Below are 13,757 nucleotides of genomic sequence, written 5' to 3'. Positions count from 1 at the left end.
ATATAAGCATGGTCACTACAATTAATATTTATCTTTAGAAAGATAAGTATTAAAAGGATTCAAATTCTTATCTTTCTTCCTTTTGCTTTATAATGACCCAAGCCTAAATCTCTTTTGCCTGGAAATTGCAAATCGGGACACATGAAATGAAGTTATGTAACCATGTTTCATCTTCTTTTTAAAAGACAAATAAGCTGGGAAAGATTGTGAAACCAGAGTTTATTATTCTTACAATCCTTCTGCAACTCCAGTACATATTGCAGGAGACATTTTCCTATCATCAATGTGACATTTACACCACACTTTCAAAGACAATCGCTGAAAACCAAATTGTCTTTCTGAGGTAAAAATATGCAGAATGCCTGCCTAGAATCTTTATGCGAACTCTTATTAGCCAGTGAAACACTTGCTTGCCAACCAGAGCCAATTTGCTTCGTTCAGAGAAGACGCCTCACTCAGCAATCGCAGCTGGCCGAGTTGTAAACTCAGTACTCAGTATCTCAGAATAAGATTTCCCAAAGCTTTCTATAAATCTTGTACAGACATAAACCTTTAAATTATGGAGTACCTTAAATATTCAGAAGGGTATAAATAATAATATAGCAATCCTTATATACCTAATACCCACTTGTAGAAGTATAGTCACTTTAAATTCTTTAAATTCCACAAATATCTTTTTATTTCTTTTATGTAGTACTGGGAGTTGAACTAGGGCCTCGTGTGCTTGGCATGCGCCCTTCACCCCAGCATCCCCAACCCTTCTGCATCTTTTTTTTTTTTAATTTTCATGACATGATGATTTTCTAGTCTGACAGTTTTAATTTTACCATTTAGAGCAAAAAAAAAATGTTCAATTACTTGTGTGTGTTTAAAATTGCAACCCATGCCTCAGGAATTCTATAAAATTTATTTTACTTGAATGGAAGTCATCATACAAGCAATTAAAGGAAGCCTTAGGCTGTTGTCAGGCAGCCCTCTGGGTCAGCCTGTGGCTTACTTACTTTCTCCATCAGGCAGTTTGCCTGTTAGAGCCCCCAAAACTATGCATTTCAGGAGCTTTTCCTTGCCGCCTCCTCTCACCTTGCTTCTCTTATCTTGAGGTTCATGGAGGACAGCTTGTGGCTCTCAGGATTCGGTGGCCACTCTAGCTTGGAATCTCTGTACTGCAAATCAAAGGCTCAGCTGTGCCCATGACCTTGAGGAACGCAGACAGACAATCGAGGTGGATGCAGGCTTGAACTGACTAAAATGTTCACCACAAAATATTTCAGGAAATGTCTTTAAGCCAAAAGTAGAATGTGGTATAAGTAAGGGGCAGGAATAATGTCTAGAAATGTAGGAATATTGCTATAAGTTCAGACAGCAGAGGAAGAGTTTATGTAATATTTATACTATAGAGCAATAACATCTTCCTTGTTTGTTACATGTAACTACTTATGTAACCAGATGTTTACATGGGAGATTTATAGGAAAATGCTGCCCCAGTTTCTTCCCTGAGGTTTTCCAAGCAGAGCTCTCTTGCTCATAGCCTACCCAATGCTTTCCTGACAAGTAACCTCAGAGGATCTTTACCAAAGATTTTTTTAAAGTAAATTTCTTTTTAATATAGACTTATACTTTTATAATAATGAATGTGCACATACACATATACAGAAATATTTAGAATTAGATGTTTTCCTTTCACAAAGTCTAATGAGTATAAAGGATCCTACCACATTATTCTGCAATTTCTCTAATATATAACTTACATTGCTTTCCTGTTTTCTTCTACTAAGCATTTGATTTATGCAATACCAAGTACTCTACTCTTTGCTGTCTTAGCTACATAAAGTTTTGCCTACTGTAGAGATATAAAGATCTATTACCTTAATGATTATATGCATTGTCTTTTGATATATTGCCTTACTTATCATTTAAAAACAAAATAGAAAAAATATAATATCTGTAACAGAAAACTTATAAAATTATACCTGAATTGTTTAAATTTCAAGAGCACAAACATTTGGTTATTCTGTATAAAATACATAAAAAAGGAAAAAACCCACCATCATGGGCTCTGCAGAGAACATTCAAAATAATCCTCTTTCTATTTCTGAAGTGGTGGGGATGGATCTCTCAGCCTTGCATAAAATAGACAAGTGCTCTACCACAGCTAAACCTCCCATCCAGAATAAGATTTCATGATTGTTTGGGTTCCCATCTCAGACTGGCTCAATATGGAGTCTGATTGGCAAGCGACATTGCCTTCAAAACTCAAAAATACATCCTTACAAGTCCTAGCACAGTGTTAGTTAAATACTGCCATCTCTGCAGCTCAAAGATGTGGGTGTTTTTTCCTATCATTAGCACATTGTTGTCCCTGTAGGAACAACTTTCGATCAGAACTACTACATGGGTTATATGCTGATTAAGGACACAAACTTAAAAACACTAAATATTCTGCAATAATATTTATGTTGGACTTAAAAAGTATGGAACTTAATAACCATAAACAGCTCTTTTGTACTTGGGCCAGGGGGAGCGGAGAGTGCTCTGTGAGGCTGCAGCAGAGCGTTAATAGGCAGGACTCTGAAAACACAATTGCCAAACATCTTCCTAGTTACTACAAATCCTATTAATGTGAACCAGTCAGGAATAACAGTGTTATTTCTATTTGATGTGGTTTGGGCTTCTCTTGTCAGATCTGTGTCGGTTGCCCCCTGATCCTTCCATTCTCAAGTTTTGAAGGGTGTCGGGAAAATTATGGCAGCTGCTAGGGAGATCCGAGAAACACTGATGTAACCTCCCAGCCTCTCACCATCCCTCCTGGCTTGGAAAGGCTTTTTTTTTCCCCATATACATTTCTAGAAATATTGCCATTCTACCTTAGCATTTCACATTTGTAGATTAAACAAGTGATTGTCCATCTGTTGCCTACAGCTACAGTACATGTGTGTTATGAATGAAATATGACAGCATGTTCCATACCCCCGATTCAGCCATCTGTAGAAAACCAGCAACCGAAAAAGATACCTCTGCAAAATGTGCCTTAATCCATGTCCTGGGATGGCTCTTCTGGTGTACTTTCACAAGAGACAATTAAAAGCAATCCACAATTGTGCCTTATTTTAAAATAACCTGTTTACACTACTAAGACTATTGCTCAGTAATAGAAATACTCCAATTTCAAAGATATACAGGGGCGGGGGGGGGGGGAGAGCACGTGAGCACACTTCCATCTTAATGCACCAGTTTGGAAAGTCCTCATGGCTCTAACGTACATGGTCTTCCCCTTGTTTTAGTGGGATACTAAAGGCAGAGACTTGTGCCTATAATACCACTTATGCACTCACATTTTTACATTGTATTATTTGTTAGACTCAGTTATAAACCACCTTGGTTTCTGAGCAAGATACTATTGTGGTGCAACCTTGAATATTTCTGGACAAGTAACTTAATTGGCTGGTACTTGGAATGAAGCTGCTTGTGATGCTGTCGGTTGGTTAGCATTGCTTTATTTCTGACCTTTTCAAATGAACCTGGCCAAAGCTACTGTGATCTAATGCAAGTGCTGAGCTCCTCCCTCCCTGCTTTCTCCTCTTCTCTCCTTTGCCATCTCCCTTTAACCTCTCTCCATCGTGCCTGCTGATGCTGCCCTATTTGGCCTTCTCTGTACGTTTAGTTAGGATACAACAGCATTATGATCTCATTAAAGGAGAACGGCTACCAGAACATAGACTTAACCAGCTAGCAAAACTGCTTTATGGGGACATACTCTTTAGCTTGTGCTTATCTCTAGAGGGAGGTGTAGTCTTTCAGCTGTATTTTAATGAATCTTTATCGGGGACTTAACTGATAGGATATCGCCTTAAATTATCTGTATATTTCTCAACTATGTGCAATGTGATCTTTCTATGGCTAGACTAGGATTTTGTTTTCAACTCAAAGTCACTTTCACCACAAAAAAACTTAATATTTTTAGTAAGAGAACAGCATTTTGTCCCACTGCAATGAACTTGATAATTTTCTTTGTAGCAATGAGAAACTATATTCTTTCCCAAACTTTAACATTGCAGAGCTTAGCCCATGGTACACTTAAATGAGAATAATTGACTCGGTACTTGTAAGGGAGTGCTTTTCAGCACTAAAAATTTTTTTGTAGTGTGTACGTTATTTTGTAGGTATATTTTCCCCTTAGTACAAAAGAGAAAGACACTAATTTACTTTTCTGTTTTAATTTTTTCTTCCTTATGCAAAGTTTTTAGACAATATTTTAGTTAGCCACCATGCATATGACTAATTGTAGAGATATTTGTAGAGAACATATTTTTATCTGTCTTACTGGGGGAAAAATGCTCAAATTTTTGTTCTTTGCTTCTGATTGGTATTTGTTTTATAGCTGGGGGGGGGGGTCTAGCCAGGATGATAAGTATCTCTATCTTCTAGCATTTATTAAAAATTAGCATACTACAAATGCTCAAATTCTTTTGTAATACTTAGAATGAATAGCAGAGCTAAGTTTTCCAAGATACCTATACACTTAGGGGCAAGATAAAACTTCATTCATCTGACTGATAGTCACCTACTGTGCTCCAATAGGATATTGTTAAATAGCCACCAATGTACTCCATGAACTTATCTTTGAACATAACTTCTAAATTCAGTTTTCAGTCCTAGAAGCAGAATGATCTGTTAGGAATGCAGATGTCACCATGTCACCTTGTGTTCAACCCAGGTGCTAGGAGATGTTGTTGAACATATTCCCCGGGTACTCATCAAGTTGTACTCAACTTCTCATCAAGTTGTACCTGAGTATACATTACTATAGTTCCCTTATAAAGATCTGCATTCTCTATTGCTTTCCTGACTGATGGCCATAGTATTTATTACTGAATATGATGGCCAGTGTGGGACACACTCACGGCAACCCAGGATAGCTGGGGAACTACATAAAACCTTCTAAATTTCAGACCCTTCACCTTTGTGGGTTTGATACCACCAAGTACTTCAGCTTGTCATTTGTTAACATTGACAGTGGCTGTTACCTTCTGTTTCCAGTGACATTACCTTTTAGTTTCCTAAATATTTCCTGATTCTCTTTGCATCTAGTCTTTGACTCAGCTATAGCTGTTTGTTAGGGTAAGTGAAAGCACTTTGTCTCAGGTTGAAAGGAAAAAGAATGAGAATCCTTCAAGTGAAACTGTTGACCTCCCTTGAAGGGAATTCCCTCCTAAAGACAAAGCTAGGTAAAGATGGGTCAGCCAATCTGAAAAAAAAATAACCCTCTTTATCTTCTGGACTGATTTTTGTTAACGTGTTTCACTGCTGGTTTTGATGGCAGTAGAATCAAAGTCCTTGGGAAGAGAGGAAGGGAGCTAAGGCATATTCCATCCATCCTGCTCTCTGCCTCATCAAGTCTCTTTACCTTTAGCAGTGTCTTCTCAAGGATAACACTTGTCTATTTCCATGATGTATAGAAAAAAAGGTTCTTGGCACTTAGGAAGTTCTCCATCGATATTAGTCTCTGATTCTAAACTTATCCATTTATTACTAATATTTGTGACTAAAGCTTCTCTCTGTGATCAATTTATACTCTCCTTAAGACAGCCAAAGCTAAGAGAAACCCTGTCTCAAAAAAACCAAAGAGAGAGGGGGGGAGGTTTAGGATTTAAGTTTTGTCTCCTTAGTATCTTAGTTCCTTAACTGATCTTTTTAAATGGCCATTGTTGAATCTCTCTGAGAGACTCAGACTGACTACAGTAAGATCAAATAGTCAGTCCATACTTCTTCCTAGAAATGAGTGTGGCATGTGAAAGACCTCTGTGGGAATTCAGGGAGGACATGTGAGGATATGAGCTGACTTACTACCAACTGCATTGGGAAGTCTTAGGAGGACTAGTTACAGGCCACCAGGACAGCATAGGCTCCTATCTGCAAAGATGCCTTGGCCCTGGTGCATGGATTCGGGAGTCTTAACAGCAGAGAGAGCTTTCATATATTCAGGCTCAGTGAGAAGGGAAAGGCATCGAAGAAAACCGACTGTTAATCTTGTCTCATCACCGTTACAGTCAGTGACTAGTCAGACACAACAAACTCATACAGTATAGATAAGAAATAGCGTTCTGTGGTCTTTGTTGTGACAAATGCATTCTTATTGGACCATACTATATCCTCTTCTCTTGTAGCAAATGTGCTGGACTTTTGAACCCTCAGAAAGGAATAAGTGGGCTCTCTCTACTTTTTTCTTCTTCTAGGAATATAGTTAGGGCTCACAGCCATCTGCCTCACTTGGTGTTCCAGTTCCATCAGGACTCCTTTCTGCACAGTAAAGTTTGCTTAAATAGAGCCTATGTCAAGGAACTCATCAGCCTGAGGAAGTCCCTCTGTTTCAGCTACTTTTGACATTAAAACAGAGCCAGTCTTTGGCTTTATGTTCTCCTGGATCCTCAGAACTAACCTAAAAAATATAATAAAATCCAGTCCTCCCCTTATTTTTCTCTTCCTCTGTATTTTGTTTTTGAACGATGTATGACTTTTAAAAAAACAACTTCCATTTTTAACTGAAGAGTACAAATGCTTTAAATTTCAACATCCACTAAAAAAAAGTCAAAAAGATTTCTGACAGATATTAAAATTTGTATAATTTTTGTTGGTGTATTTCTGTCCAGAAAACAAAATGTTCTGACAGTTTTCATATACCTTCATGCCCTCCCTAAGTAACTGTCCTGTGAACAATTTGTTTCATTTATAAGGTCACTGATAATGACCGTGGAATCTCCAGCTTTTACAAGGAAAAGTCAAAAGCAAAATACAGCAGTACTACTGAAAACTCACTACTTCTGATCAGTTCTTCAGTACAAAATGGTACTGTTCTTAAGAAAAGGGATTGGGTGATGCTGTGTTTTATGCAAAAAATATATAAATTCTCTCGCTGTTGCCCAGGGTTACCGTTTAGCTAGCAACCATTAGCCTTTGGAAGAACAGGGTTTGTGTCTCCTCTATATCAGCTTTGAATTTGAGATCCCTATAACCAGAGGCTGCTATCCACCCCGGGTAGGTAGCACCTCTGGGTGGATTTCTAGCTGTGAAATAATAAAATTCCTGAGAGAATTTCCAAGCTGTTTTTACACATAGAAGAGCCCTGGGAGGATGGTTATTAATAGCCTTGTCCTAGAAGAGAAGGCTGAGGTTCAGAATCATTAAGTGTCTTGCCAAAAGCAATATAGCTGGTAAGTGTGAGATGTGGGTATTTACCCAGCCCTCGTCACACAAGGCCCTGTTAGAAAAATATCCATGGAAACCCACAAGAACCATTTAGTTATCAGTGGCAGGTGTATATGTGTATCATTGTTGCAGATCGTTAAGAGATTGCACATGTTTGTGTCATCTTGTGAGAAGCCACAGGTCTTTGTGATCACCTCTGTGATGATACCCATGGAGCAAAGGCCACTGAGAACAAATGACTAACTGTGCAGAAGCACATTGCAGCAAATTTCCCCAGAGACTGTTGGTTTATATTAACTGGAAACCTCTCTGGACTTCTCAAGTTCAGGATATCAATTGAGACTATATTATTTCAAATATAGTAGTGTGCAGAGATTACCTGAGTTTTAAGAAAGCCTTCCCTCCCATGGACCACGATGTGCATCCCACAGAGGCAGAAACTGCTATAGGTTAAACCATTATTCTGTCTATCAGTTAACGTGTATGTAGAGCCTGCCAAGAGTATACTGAGGCAGCCAGGAATTTCTGATCCAACAAACCCAAGACCAAAGACTTTGAACGGTCTAAACAAGTGCTATTGAATAAGCAGACTTTCTGAAGTGTATCCTTCATCATTGGATAGGGGATGCTTCTCAGGCTGTTGTACCTATCATCTACCCTTATCACAAGGAGCATGGCACTATATTCTTGCAACAACAAAAGCCCTACTTGGAGGACCCTGGATACCTTCTAGAAGTCAGTCAACATTGCAGCTCAACAAATAAACACTCCTCTTAGAGCTGACTTCCTAATGAAGATATGCCTTCCAGGTACAGTCTTGGCTTTCGTTTTTCTATCTTCTGCCTGTTTGGTACAAGTTGAAAATCTGTTGACTAATTAAGAAAATCTTCTTTGTCCACATTATATCTGCACTCAATCTAGAAACCCTTTCAGATGTCTGTAAGTTAGGCATTTGTCGTCCCTAGAGCTTCTCCTCTATCAGACCAAGATCACCACTCATTTACCTGTTCCCTTAGATTAGTAAGATGCAAGTGAAATAGCAAATGTCCTTTCTGCTTTTCCCAGTCTTCGAAAAAGGGAAATATCATACCAGACATTGGAGAGGACCAGGAGGTTAGCAACATTGGCTGAGCAATCACAGCCACAAATCAGAGAGGTGTCTTGCCTATCCAAGAGTTTGATGGATTTTATGGCGGGTAGAATGGAAACCATTTCCTCTAACACAGATGGGGTAACCCAGCTAAGCTATAGATTAATTATGTCTTTTGATCACTCCTCATAATAACCTGAGGAGAAACTTGCTTCTGTAGAGCTGTCCCATCTCATTAGACAAAAGGACAGTAAAGAGCTGAGTATGTAAGGGTACTGCTTCCTGCAAAGTTTGTGATATTTTTCATATATCTTCATGAATCAACCCTGTTTTTCCTTCTTCATATAATATAGAAAAGAAAAATATGGATAAAAATTTTCATTTTTCCACCCTATTTAATATAGTTCCAGAGATGATTTAAAGAACGCACAGTTGTGTTATTATTGAAACACACACACACACAGGTCTTGTCAAGAAAGCTGATTCTCCAAAGAAATCTTATTTTTAAACACTTTAGCTCTTCAGACCAGAAAATTAATAATTCCTAGATCTGAGCTGTTGTCATAGCTTCCAAAAGGGAAAAGAAACGTATCTTTTAAAAGGTGTTTATCTCTCTTGCTGGATTCCTCCTATTTCTGCAGGGAAAGCGGCAAAGTAGAAGAACCCAGCGTTCTTGGGGCATTGTGTTGCCATTTTCTATACCATCTGCTTTGCTTCATATTGACGTATAGTAATTCATAGTTGCTTTCATAAATCTACATTCCTTTTGATAATGAAGTAAATATATTAGCTCTGAGTATCTTTGCTCAACAAATTATGTAGCTCCATTTCTCAATCAGGAAATATAAAGCAGCATTTATACGCCCTCCTCCAAACCCCTTCTTGCTTTATTTCTTAGGGGAGACTTGTGTGAAAGAGAAATAACCTAGTTCCTCCTCTCGGCGCTCTTTGATTTTGGATAGTCACAATTCTCACTTAGTTGTTACAGGAATAGAATGGCTTGGCTTGGCCAGGTCATGCTGTATCTGCCTAACATGTTTCATTCCTTCAAGCACAGACTGAGAGGAAAGGGAGTTTCATAATTTAAATAACATCAATGGGAATGGTCTCATTTTGTCTAAGATGGGAGTTAATTCTTGCGTAGTATGTGCATTGTAGTAACCTTTTGAGTTCTGCTTGGTGGCTAAAAGAGTGTCATATACATCAGCCTATGGGATTACATCACCAAAAGCCATAGTGCCGCAGACCTCAATTGCTCATTGGCAAACTGAATTAGGCTGGACCCTCCTTCTACCTCAAGTAAGAAGGCCAAACAGACATGTGTCCTAATGAAATGGAGACTCCGGACACGGATCTGATCAGAAAAAAAGGTTTGGCAGGGAAGCAGTAGCAAAATCATTTCTCAGTGACTGTCCTTTACTACCCATGTGTGCACTTGGGACACCTGGTAAGCAGACTACCCAAGAGCTCTTTCCTCATGAGTGAATGGGTAGAAGGGCTCCCCTTTATGCATTGGAATCGTGTCTTCACTCTTTTCCAGAAAACATGTCAAGGAGAAAATAGAATTAAATACGACACATGACTGGCTCTTGTCTCAAGAATACCATGTGGAATTATGTTTCTTACGCAAAACCTGAAACTTAGAAGCCAAGTTTGTGCAGCTGAGGGGAGCCCTGAGCTCCGTGGGTGCTCTGCGTAGTGACTTACCCTAGGTTTTGCATTGCCTTGTCTGAATCTACGCCTTTATCATTACTTAACAGATTTGGGGCTTTTCTTTCTCTCTGCGAACCATGGGAATGTGTGCAATTATGAGATGAACTTTCTAAGTACTAAGCTGTGCCACAAAGTAGATGTGGCACCGAGGCACAGAGCCCAGGGATAGTAATCTTGCCTGAGCTGCGTACACAGGCTCTTATTTCATGGCTTTGTCGCAAGCTTTTCTCCTTCTGTGCTATCACCTTTGAGAAAAATGATTGCACCTTCTCCAGCTCTGCCTTTTTAACAGCTTCAGTGGAGTTGGCAAGATTTTGCCAGCTCTGAATATAGCCATTTGCCGACTCCGGCCTCTGCGAGACTGATTTTAAATCTGTGATCTTCTGTTCAGCATACACATCAGCAAAGTGAGAAGATGAGTGCTAAATATAGGCTCTATTAACTTTACTTTTAGATGTACTGCCTTCAAAGAGTGCCTATTCTGAGAAACATAAACGTTATTCCTACATATGTATGTACACACGGTACCCGAACTCGCACTGTTCAGCCTTCAAAAACACCATCAGCAGGAGGTAGGTGCTGAGATAGGGAAGCATCGCCAAATCGAAGAGGGTGGCTCATTTCCAATCTCCCCTTCAGTGGCTACCATGAAATGGGCTAAAACAAGTCTCCAGCACTTCCTGCTGACACAGCCACTTTGCATTTATATCCCAGGAATAGTGGCAAATTGCTGAGGAACCTGCATTTCATGGAAATAATACAATCACGAACATTTTGTCAGGCGAGGAAAAGGCAATTAATATGTGCCATGTGTGTTTTATAAACTTAAGTATTGCTAAGTTTTGAGTGTCAGCAGATTTCCTTTTATCTTAAGGCTAACCTAGAGAAAACTAATGTCTTAGCTATAGAGAATGTAGGCTCAGGGGGCCAGGCATCCCTGCCAGATCCCTGAAGCATTTTTACTCTAGCTCCTAAGAATACCAGTCCATGCTATTTGAGGGCTTTTGTTCCTGGAGCTCTCTCTGTCAGTGACAGAGGAACTCTAGGTATTTTTGAGAAGGCAGCAGCATAGCCTGCGAGAGTGAGCTGTTACCCAGTGGTGGTGCTAGGAGGTGAGCCAGGTAAATATGCTGAGGTACATGGAAATATTGTCTGATTGTACAAGGGTTGAAGGGAGGACATGATTCCAAAAAAGATTGTTCTCAATGTGTCGTCTGACTCAACCAGCTGGCAGATCACACTTGCCAAGTCGCTTCCTTTCCTTCTAAGTCACTTGGCTCCATATTCCCGTGAATATGCCTCTGAGGAAAGTAAGATGTGTTGTCCCATCCATTTAGCCTTGCTGAAAGGACATTAGTGATGTCCTCTTGGTCACAAAGCTACCATAAAATGCCACCTCTCCTACACAGTTGTACCAAGTGCAAGTAGAGGGAACAAATTGTGGAAGACATATTTAATGCCATGGTAGTCATCTACCTCTCTGGCTTCCACACATGAGCCCAGCAACCCAAGAGAGCTGAAGGAATAGCACTGGTGAGTAGCTTTAGGGGTATGGCTGTACTTCTTTAGTGACATCATGATTGGAGTCAGGTTGTTTTTTTTTTTTTTTAGAGATGGACAGTACTTTTTCCCGTTTCTCCTGTTGCTAATCCTTTGATCTCTATCTAATATCAACACTAATCATTTTCTGCTGTTAACCTGATCAGATTTCAGTGCTAGAAAAGGATTCTAAAATCTCTGTGTGCTGTCCTCAAGTCTTTGGGATACACAGGTTCTCCTCCTTGGGAACAAATAAACTGAGACAGACACAGTGTGGCCTTGCTCTGAGTTTCAGTCTGTTGACTTGTGGCCGTGAGAGATAGCTTCATATGAAAGCTAAGTCATGTTTAATGGGACAGGTCAAGCACAGGAGAGAAAAGCTGTCCAGCTTTCTCTGTGCTAAGCGTACCTACTGGGAGCAGGCATTTCCTCCTAGCTGACCACCATCACAGCCTCACCAGCAGCAGCTTCGAGACTCAGTAACATTTCCAACTTAGGAAAAGCTACACAGATGCATGGAGGGTATGACATTGTTCATCTGCATGATACTGATAGAGCCATGGTATTTTCACAGTGTAAGCAAACTGCATAGATTCGCTGCCTCATAAACCATCCCTGACATCCCCACAGGAGCACACATAATCCCTTCTGAAAATCAAGAGAAGCTGTGTTACAAGAAAGTGATTTGGGTAATTTCTTTTGTATTTACGCATTATTCAATTATATTAAAACAAGTTTTTATTTACATTCTATCAATTTTGATTGTGTTTCCCAGTGCTCAATGAGAATAAATTTGAAAATCACATTCTTTTTTCTGTAAAAGAACTACTTTATATTTAGAAATCCAATAAACTTCTCATTCCACTTAACTTGCCTATGTGTGGAATTCTTTCAGAGCTGGTGATCTCTGTTTCCTTTTAAGCCCAGTTACTGTGATTCATTTTTTTTCACTAGTTGCTTTCCATATGGTCCTCTGAGACTGCCTCTCAGAGCCAGTATACCACAAGAGCATTAAGCCTCCACTCCATCAACCCAGATGAGCTCAACTGCTGACATGTTCTCAGACCACTTTAGCACCCTCTTTCTGGACTCTGCAAAAGTGTGTATGTGAGGGGCATGTGTATGTGTGTGTGTGTGTGTGTGTGTGGGTGTGTGTGTACATGTGTGAGTGTGTATGCATGACCTTTTAATGTTAGATCCAAATGGTCCATTGAGGTTGAGGTGGGCCTGGTGAAATTCTACCCTCATTCAACAACTCACATTTTTTTGTTCTTTCTCTGCTTGTACTATGACTATTTCTCAAACACTACACATCACTCTTTGCTTAGGCACCATGAGGAATGAAGGTATAATCCAAAACACACTGAGTAGATAGACATGTACAGATCACTAGGAGAAGGAGTGAATGAATCAGATACAAGGAAGAGTGAGCACATTTACACACTTTGTATTCAATCATTCTTGATGGCTTTGTCATCAGTTTGTCCTCATTTATATTCTAAGAATAATAGAAAAAGAAAAAAAGAAAAACCGAAGTTCAAGTTCTCATGTAGCAGATGTGCAGGAAAATGAAAACACCCAGTGCACTAAGCCTCAGGTGTAAGCTTACTCAGGTGTAAGCTTACTAGAGTATTCCTGAGTCTCCCATCACAAAAGCTGGAAAGAAGCCCTTTTCTCAGTCCAGCACCTGATATCCATCTCCTGCTGCTTGAACATCTGAGAACTGTGGGTGGAAGGGCTCTCACAGAGACAGCTGTTTTTAAAGCATCTTTGAATGCATGGTGAGTACACCACGGATACTGGGGAAATTCAGGAAGTTGTAATCAAAAGGGGCATGGGCTATGTAATTTACTTTCCCATCTCATCATCTCAGTTACTCGATGTTTTTTGACAAGCCCATTTTGTTCTCCATAGTCTAATGTGCTGTGTACCCATTTTGTCCTACTTGCAATTATGAGAGCAAGAAGGACCTTTAGAGACCATTCACCATGACCCACTAAAGGAAATCCAAGTCCCAGAGATAGGAAGGCATTTTCCCAAGGTCCAGAATCATGACAAGGCAGGACTAGAGTCCTGCTGCCTGACTCAGTGTAGTGCTACCATACAGATTGTTTAATTATGTAGGACAATAATGACACTGAGTGTTGAGCAAAACCAAGAGGCTGTGATGTGTCTAGACCACAAGCAAGACTCTCAACACAATATTTCAGAA

Source organism: Grammomys surdaster, unplaced genomic scaffold (genome assembly GCF_004785775.1).
Source record: "Grammomys surdaster isolate TR1022 unplaced genomic scaffold, NIH_TR_1.0 1166, whole genome shotgun sequence".
NCBI lineage: Eukaryota > Metazoa > Chordata > Mammalia > Rodentia > Muridae > Grammomys > Grammomys surdaster.
Note: the sequence above shows the minus strand (reverse complement) of the source record.